The sequence below is a fragment of the Gigantopelta aegis genome, chromosome 4 (assembly GCF_016097555.1).
Source record: "Gigantopelta aegis isolate Gae_Host chromosome 4, Gae_host_genome, whole genome shotgun sequence".
NCBI classification, from domain to species: Eukaryota; Metazoa; Mollusca; class Gastropoda; order Neomphalida; family Peltospiridae; genus Gigantopelta; species Gigantopelta aegis.
In genome coordinates, this window is record NC_054702.1 from 9,435,816 (window position 1) to 9,446,016 (window position 10,201).

Genomic DNA, 10,201 nt, shown 5'->3' on the forward strand with positions numbered 1-10,201 from the left:
TTCACCAACTCCCGTTACGACTGGCTGTTGCTGCCGTTTATTACTGCCTTATAAGGGTAATCCAAGAACCGATTACATGATGCTATGAGATACATTTCAAAATGGACGTTCTAGCTTCTTGAAAAATATTTGAGCAATTGAATAATTTTGTTTAGAAAAACAGGTTAGTGACTTTATTCATTCATCAACTGTGTTACACTAATTAAGACATAAGTAACTATAGAAATTATATTATTAAAAATGTTGTAAATTCAAACCATTCTGGGTTGTTGTCGCTACTGTTAGTGACAGAACAGAATAGAACAAAACAGAACAGATCTTTATTTCGCTCAAGGCCACCAACCGGTAGCATCAGAGGATTATAAACATATAAGAAATAAACAATTATATATATACACATACGTCAAGATTGCAAGAGTCATATCTCTATAGTATAAATATGAACATAAATAGATACAAATTTTAAAAATCAACAACAGAAAATCGATCAAAATGAAATAGGTTTTCAGGAGGAAAGGTTACTATTTATAATGTTAATAAATTCACACCGTTTTTTACAAGTACTGACACGTTTGCAGTTGAAGAGTTCTCTCATTTTGATCACATTAGGTCTCACTAAATAATATTTGTTTAGCAGTCTGATTCGCGCATGATTGGACAGTATTCCATTAAAATGGCAGCTGGCACAAAATTACGTGTTTTTTTGCCCTAGGCGATCTCAGCGAAGTCGATATAGATGATACGGTTATCATCTATGTAGGATCTCTGTCATTGTAATGTTTTTTTCTCTCAAAATGTGGGGGAAATCTAACGGTAATTAAAGGTAGAAGAGTAATTTATCGTAGTTATCGGATTTAAGTAGTAACAATTCCTGTGAAACTACCTATCTTGGCAGTTTGAACATTTTGTCTTCACCCCTGTGTTAAGTGCATTATGGCTGCTTGCTGTCATATCTCGTTTAAAATATATTTTGGAATCAGGCTTGTGCAGAGATATGGTACTGAATTTGCTAATGAAATGTTCGAAATTGTTATGTATGCTATGGCTGTTATATCGAGAATACTAAATGAGTTCCCATGAAAGATCATTTATATTATAACGAGTGTGTTTTCAATCGTACATCACGAGTGAAAGCGAGTCACATACGATCGAAAACATACAAGTTGTAATATAAATGGTATCTTTTGGAAAGGAGTATATTTTTATATTTATTACACAGCGCATCAATGAACAAAGCTCGGAAAGAATTACTTCCAACATAGTTAATAGAGACATAAAAATGCACTGGCCTAAGACCAGGGAACAAAACTCGGAAAGAATTACTTCCAACATAGTTAATGAAGACATAAAAATGCACTGGCCTAAGACCAGGGAAGATGACGTCTACCGAAATTACTTTAACAAAATGACCTCACATGATTTAACTATTTGCATTCTTAAAGGGACATTCCTAAGTTTGATGCCATTTTAAAGATGTTATCGACTAACAGAGACTTTTTGACGACTGTAATTTCATATCAAATATATTTTTCTGCATAAAATATTAGTGGCTGTATATTAAAAGTGTTTCTGGTCGTTCTAATATTTGTACTAGGTTAAATTTCATTTTATTTCCTAAAAAAAATATTTTTTAGTACGTACTAAATTATTTGAAGACCATTTGGGGCTTCTTACAAATATTAAGACGACCAGAAACACATTGAATATACAGACACTGATATTATAAACAAGAAAATATATTTAATATGTAAGTTTAATCGTAGAAATATTTTCTTACACACCCGTTGGTGAGAACACCATGCATTATTTTTGATAACACATGGGTTGTTAACACACGCATGTGTATTAACAATTTCATGACATACGACTGGCTGCTCCTAGGTGATGACCAGGTCACCAGTGCCAAGCAGCCAGTGAAAAGCAACACGGTGGAAATAGATTACATTGTGACGTATAGTTAACCTGACAATCATGTGTCTGTGACGTGTAAGTTCGCTACAAATGCAACGGCTGTAAATAACGTTTAGTCCAAAAAGATGTTAAAACCTGGTATTTGCGGATATGTAAGAAATAGAATAATACATTCGTGTCCGTTAGATACCATTTATCTCACAACTCGTTGTTTAAAAACGTATCAAACTCGCTTTCGCTCGTTGGATACATTTTAAAACAACTCGTTGTGAGATAAATGGTATCTAACGGTCACTCATGTATTATTCTCTATTTATTAGTCGGAAACATCTTTCAATGCAGCAAACTCGGGAATGTCCCTGTCATGGGTCGGTATCCCAAAAGAAACAAGACGACAACTCAGGAATCATTCATACACATTTATTTACATAACACTTCCCTCCCAACCAATACATATTGCACTTTCACGCATGTAACACATATCACATGTAAATTAAACTATGAATCACTATTAAATAGAGTAAAAAATCTTTTAACCACAAAATAATACTAAAATGTCTGTCTTCCACTATTCATCACATTTCACAATTCATCATCATAAGTCACCCTCATCATCACCCTTGTCATGATCATTCACTGATCATCTTCACCATTCCCCATTATCATTATTATCATTCACTAGAATCATCACACCTCATAATGATCATTCACTGATCACCGTTGTCGTTTACCACTAATACCCCTGTCGTTCACCAGAATCACTAACTCCCTCGTCACGGTCATTCACTGATCATCTCCGTTCACCAGAATCATTGGTACCCTCATCACGATCCTTCACTGATCATCTCCTCCATTCACCATTATTACCACCATCATTCACCCGAATCATCAACACTCTTTGTCAGGATCATTCACAGATCACCTTCGTCGTTCGCCAAAATCATTGACACCCTCGTCACGATCATTCACTGATCATCTTCTCAATTCACCATTATTACCAACATAATTCACCAGAATCATCAACACTCTTTGTCAGGGTCACTCAGATCACCTTCGCCGTTCGTCAAAATCATTGACACCGTCGTCACGATCATTCACTGATCATCTTCTCTGTTCACCATTATCACCACCGCCCTTCACCAGACTCACTCTTCGCCAACTCCCAGAAAACATCATCTACGTTCGTCATCACCAGGACCCAATACACACATACAGGTTGTCATCAACTCAGAGTTATACAGAATAAAATATTTCACAATATCTTAACACACAGTTTCTCTCTCAAGAACGTTATGTGACTGCCCACAACTCATTACATCTCCCAACTATATCCCCACTATGCATGCTTCACTCACAACCAAAAGTGTTCACCAATGTAAGCCCAAGCCCAAGTTCTTTACAAACACCTCTGCTAGTGATTACATTATAAAAATATAGTTTGCCTTAGCAAGCTATGACACACAGTTCAACAATATATTCTCAATTACCCAAGTATTTACAATAAATGTTCTAAAATATAATATGGTTCTTATTTTAGTACCCTTGACTTGTGACAGTCCCTTTAAGCCACACATCTCTTAATTAAGTTTACACAAACAATACTATAAACGTATTCAGTGGTGAACCAAAGTGTTAAAATGTGTATTTTGTTAAATTATTGCGGCTGACATTAATTATAACAGTTGACAAAAAGTATATTTCCGATTATCAAAATAAGAATCGAAAGGTCATGACCTCTCAAAAGACGTGTTTCACATTGTGGGAGACGGCAAATATCACATACTGTGTTGGTGTATTATTGGTGAGTTGATTAGCGCAGATTATCGACAGTTTTCTCAGAGAAAACAAATGCATTCGTTTTAAAAGTAAAGTATGTTTAAAGGCCACGAGTAATTTTGAAACGTTCTTGCTTCCTCAACAGGATTTTACCGTGATGCAAACTGCCAAAGTGGTAATCGAGAGCTCAGCGATCGCACTCCATTCAGGTCCGCTGATTGGGGGAGGCCACCATGCTCCAGCCACAATTGCACTGAGTAAGTATCACATTCCAGCCAGGTCCGCTGATTGGGGGAGGCCACCCTACTCCAGCTATACTTTCACTGAGTCAGTATCTCATTCCAGTCAAGTCCGATGATTGGGGGAGGCCACCATACTCCAGTCACAATTTCCACTGAGTAAATATCACGTTCCAGCCAGGTCCGCTGATTGGGGAAGATCACCATGCTCCAGTTATAATTTCACCGAGTAAGTATCACGTTCCAGTCAGGTCCGCTGATTGGGGGAGCCTACCCTGCTCCAGTAATAATTCCACTAAGTAAGTATCACATTTCAGCCAGGTCCGCTGATTGGGGGAGCCTACCCTGCTCCAGTCACAATTCCACTGAGTAAGTATCACATTCCAGTTAGGAACAGAACGAACTATAAGAAACATGTACACATATCCATGGTATATGCAAATTAAGTATTCCCAGTTTCCATGTCTGTATTCATCTGCTTAGATCCGGTTCTAACCAGCATGTTGTTCACTTAAAAATATAACGGATATGATGGTTTTGCAAAACTGCATAATATGTAACTTCCAAAAGTTGTCTTCAACAAATGTGAGCAATGATAAAATCCTACATACACTAGTACCTTATGCATTTAATATCCATATACCTTAATTAGAGAATGTCTGTCCAACAAAAGGGATCGAGGGAAATAATCCAGCATTCTGCCTGTTTCAACAATTAAAAACACTAACACAACGACATATAACTAACTTGTAAACATCACTGTGGTCTATGCAAAATTAGTATTCCAACTTTGTCTTTGTTAATCTGCCTTTTAGTAATATGATTTGGTTCTTCAGGAAGGTCCGCCAGTTTGTCATATGAATACCATGGGATATCTGCCTTAGATGGATCAACAAACTTGTTTCCCTCCACACAGTCGAATCATAAGTCACAATGCACCATTTGGCAACAGTTCCAGCCAGTGCACCACGATTGATATATCAAAGGTCATGGTATGTGCTATCCTGTCTGTGGATTATTGCATATAATATATCCCTTGCTACTAATGGAAAAATGTAGCGTGTTTCCTGTCTAAGACTATATGTCAAAATTACCAAATGTTTGACATCCAATAGCCGATGATTAATAAATCAATGTGCTCTAGGTGTCGTTAAACAAATCAAACTTTAACAATTGTTAACAAGATTCTGATCCTTGACGTGACTTCAATTCAATTCAATTTCAATTTCTTTATTGACTTTGAGCTAAAAGCTCATCAGTACAACATAATAATAATGACGTATAGTTAAAGTAGTCAGTGTGATCCAGTAATACCGCGGGAAACGGTTTTCTCTGTTTCAAGAATCATTACCATCTGTAATAGTCAGCTCAGCTGTAACCTCTCCAGTTTGGGGTAGCTCCACTGGTTCTTTATCTGAATTGCAAACAAACGAGGCTGTATTTTCTTTCAAGCAGATTATTGTAGGCTACCTGCAAAAGCAACTCGGACCCTTTGTGACGAGTTGATTTGGCGATTGTATACATAATTATCTGTATTTTTAAAAGCATAACTACACTAGCAGTAAAATTAAATTTAGTCTTATATACTACGTGTTCCCATATTCTTTTCCCGTCAGTATAGATCACTCAAGCTATTGTCATTAAACATTTGAGATCGTGCCGGTTTACACAGAAGATCAGATTACACAAAGCCCACTATATGGTAGATTTATATTAATTTATTTTTTTATTTTTTGTAGGACACGATGAACATATTCAGATTGTCGGATGGGATCCGCTGATTTTCGGAAAAGGAACTGCAACACCTTATTCCGGGGTGATTAGCGTTGTAAGTTTACGGTTCTGTATTTACAAGCTATCATTTTACGTTCTTGAAATAGCTTTAGACACATGTATGTAACAATACAAAACAAGCTAAGGACTTCCACACCCCATCCCAACCTCGTCCGCGATGAATAACATGACGATTGTGGCACATGGTTGTGGCTACATGGTTGTGAAAGAGTACACAAGCAACAGGAACACTTGGAAAGGGGTTGTTAAGATGAGGTAGCGTAGGTCCTGTTCACTTCATCGTTGACTTCTCTTTGGTATAATCTGAACTTGCGTGTTTTGTGGTGCCACTCTCTGGTGTGATAAACAGTATCATCTTGTATAATAAACAGTGACATCTTTCTTATGATGAATAGTGTCATGTTGTATGACAGTGCCATCTTATATGATGAACAATACCATCTTGTATGATAAACAATGACATCTTTTATGATATACTGTGCTGCCCTGTATGATAAACAGTACCATGATCGGATATCATAGACTTTTCCTAATGGTCTGTAAAGAGAATTCCCAAACAGCAAGAGTATCCCCTAGGGACTTAATAAATGGTGATTTTAGAAGACAGAGGCAGTATCTCGTAATGTAACCCCCCAGGTCAAAGTTCACATCAGACCATTTAAATTCTTTTTCATTTTTAACTGATTTTCGTACTTATATCCAATCAAGGTTCAAGGACAGTGGGTTAGTTGTTAGTGGTTAGTGAGAAAGAAGAGGGTATTGTGGTCTAACAGTGGTCTACCTTAACCCTAACCCTAACCCATTGAGTTGTTAAAACTCGTTCTGGGTGGGAGCCTGGACCGGGCTGCAAACCATGTACCTACCAGCCGTATGTTCTATGGCTTAACCACGATACCACCGATGCCGGTCAACGTTAACCAGCTGCAGCGCCTTAAATAACGCCATGCGTGCCATTGGCGATTGGCCATGTTTTCATCTGACCGCTAAATTCATCATGTTTTGATTTGAACTAGTATCAGCGTACCAGATACCGTTATATGGGACCCTGCTTACATTACACATGATTGGTTAAAACTGGCTTCACGTGATCTTGCTATTTGGCCGATGGTTTTCTTTCTTGGTTTTCAGTTCGAGCATTACAGCTGTATACCAGTTCCATAGTTGTTCACCAGATGCTGCTGAAAACAGATGAAGTTGAAGATGCTCATTTTACGTCTCATTTCCTCTTTGTCTGATATACATTAAAGTTATATATTTCCAATAATTCGTCGTGTTTTAAATAAAAAAACAAAAGTAAACAAAAACAACAACAAACAAAGCATATTCAGAAGGTCATACGCTCGCTCAGTACATTGGATTTGTTCATTTAACATCCAATATATGTGATAGGATAGGATAGGATAGGATAGGATAGGATAGGATTGAAGTCAGTAGTGATGGGTATTGCTAAACATGTCTAAATGCGATAGATTGCGATACAGGAATCTGAATTGCGATAGGTACCCCAATAAATTGTGAAGACCAATTCTCAATTATTAGAATTTATAAAGTGCTCCAATTCCATGTATATTTTGTATAACTTAATAAAATAATAACACCAGTCATTCAAGATTCGGTCTGAACAAATGAACCTATTGTTTCGTTTGTTAAATTGATAGTGTTTGTTTGAAAATGTAATACGTACAAAATATATAAGGGCAATATACCGGTACACTAAAACAACGTTACGTATTGTTCAACCCCTGCATGTGCTGTAACCTCACCGTGGTGCAGGGGTGTAACATTCTCTATGACAATGGCCAATTGAGCATAACTCCTCTTATGAAGCGCCTTGTTTGCTGTGAGGTGCGACCTGTAAAACTGGATGATGGAGTCCTGGTGGTTGAGTTGGGGGTATATCTACGGGTATGACTTCTGACAACACATAAGTTGGGGCATACCGCGGGTAAGACTTCTGACAGCACACGATTTGGGGTATATATGCGGTATGACTTCTGACTACACACAAATTGGGGTATACCTACGGGTATGACTTCTGACAACACATGAGTTGGGGCATACCGCGGGTAAGACTTCTGACAGCACACGAGTTGTGGGTATATCTACGGGTATGACTTCTGACAACACATAAGTTGGGGCATACCGCGGGTAAGACTTCTGACAGCACACGATTTGGGGGTATATCTGCGGGTATGACTTCTGACAACACATGAGTTGGGGTATATATGCGGGTATGACTTCTGACTACACACGAATTGGGGTATATCTACGGGTATGACTTCTGACAACACATGAGTTGGGGCATACCGCGGGTATGACTTCTGACAGCACACGAGTTGGGGGTATATCTGCGGGTATGACTTCTGACAACACATGAGTTGGGGCATACCGCGGGTAAGACTTCTGACAGCATACAAGTTGGGGGTATATCTGCGGGTATGACTTCTGACAACACATGAGTTAGGGTATATCTACGGGTAAGACTTCTAACAACACATGAGTTGGGGTAGATCTACGGGTACGACTTCTAACAACACATGAGTTGGGGTATATCTACGGGTAAGACTTCTGACAACACATGAGTTGGGGTATATCTACGGGTAAGAATTCTGACAACACATGAGTTGGGGTATATCTACGGGTAAGACTTCTGACAACACACGAATTGGGGTATATCTGCGGATATGACTTCTGACAACACATGAGTTGGGGGTATATCTGCGGATATGACTTCTGACAACACATGAGTTGGGGGTATATCTACGGGTAAGACTTCTGACAACACATGAGTTGGGGCATACCGCGGGTAAGACTTCTGACTACACACGAGTTGGGGGTATATCTACAGGTATGACTTCTAACAACACATGAGTTGGGTATATCTACGGGTAAGACTTCTGACAACACATGAGTTGGGGTATATCTACGGGTAAGACTTCTGACAACACATGAGTTGGGGTATATCTACGGGTATGACTTCTGACAACACATAAGTTGGGGCATACCGCGGGTAAGACTTCTGACAGCACACGAGGTGGGGGTATATCTGCGGGTATGACTTCTGACAACACATGAGTTTGGGTATATCTGCGGGTATGACTTCTGACAACACATGAGTTGGGGTATATCTACGGGTAAGAATTCTGACAACACATAAGTTGGGGTATATCTACGGGTAAGACTTCTGACAACACACGAATTGGGGTATATCTGCGGATATGACTTCTGACAACACATGAGTTGGGGGTATATCTGCGGGTATGACTTCTGACAACACATGAGTTGGGGTAGATCTACGGGTATGACGTCTAACAACACATGAGTTGGTGTATATCTACGGGTAAGACTTCTGACAACACATGAGTTGGGGCATACCGCGGGTAAGACTTCTGACAGCACACGAGTTGGGGGTATATCTGGGGGTATGACTTCTAACAACACACGAGTTGGGGGTATATCTACGGGTATGACTTCTAACAACACATGAGTTGGGTATATCTACGGGTAAGACTTCTGACAACACATGAGTTGGGGTATATCTACGGGTAAGACTTCTGACAACACATAAGTTGGGGCATACAGCGGGTAAGACTTCTGACAGCACACGAGGTGGGGGTATATCTGCGGGTATGACTTCTGACAACACATGAGTTTGGGTATATCTGCGGGTATGACTTCTGACTACACACGAATTGGGGTATATCTACGGGTATGACTTCTGACAACACATGAGTTGGGGGGTATATCTGCGGATATGACTTCTGACAACACACGAGTTGGGGGTATATCTGCGAGTATGACTTCTGACTACACACGAATCGGGGTATATCTACGGGTATGACTTCTGACAGGACACGAGTTTGGGCATATCTACGGGTATGACGTCCGACTACACACCACTTTGGCCCGGAATTCAGCTAGACGGGTGGTCGGGGAGGCCCGACTTGATCAATCGGCTAGTCACGCCAAGTTCGAGAGCAGACAACCTCTGTTTTGTTTACATTGCCAAGAACAATTTTTTTTAATAAATCTATTTGTATATGTTGCTCTTGGGGTGGTGAATAGGGTCAGTTGGGTGATTTATTGTTTATTATTGTCCAAGTATATTAACCACTGGCATGTGGCTACTAATTTTAGGAAGTGTTCTCAACTGACAAGTATTGTGTAAAAAATCAACATAGGTCGACCTCGGAATTGTTCAGTCAGCCAGCCTCATATCAGAGTACCGTCCCGTGTTGTTGTTATACAAGTGATACCACTTGCACAGTTGTTATCAGTTAGTGCCACATTATAACAAGTTACTTCAAACCAGTGGCTTATTTAATACTACAGCCTACTTGTAATCAGTTGTTATCAGTTAGTGCCACATTATAACAAGTTACTTCAAACCAGTGGCTTATTTAAATACTACAGCCTACTTGTAATCAGTTGTTATCAGTTAGTGCCACATTATAACAAGTTACTTCAAACCAGTGGCTTAT

At 39.2% G+C, this 10,201-nt stretch overlaps 1 protein-coding gene across 3 annotated transcripts in view; it reads left to right on the forward strand.

The window, feature by feature from the left end:
* The window catches only part of LOC121372630 (protein still life, isoforms C/SIF type 2-like), a 116,700-nt gene extending 109,719 nt beyond the window's left edge, over positions 1 to 6,981 (forward strand). For all 3 annotated transcript variants that reach the window (XM_041499059.1, XM_041499062.1, XM_041499063.1), the window contains exons 23-25: positions 3,833 to 3,944; positions 5,666 to 5,754; positions 6,849 to 6,981. The gene's annotated coding sequence lies outside the window, so the exon portion shown is untranslated. The remainder of the gene's footprint in view (positions 1 to 3,832; positions 3,945 to 5,665; positions 5,755 to 6,848) is intronic.
* Positions 6,982 to 10,201: the final 3,220 nt, after the last annotated feature.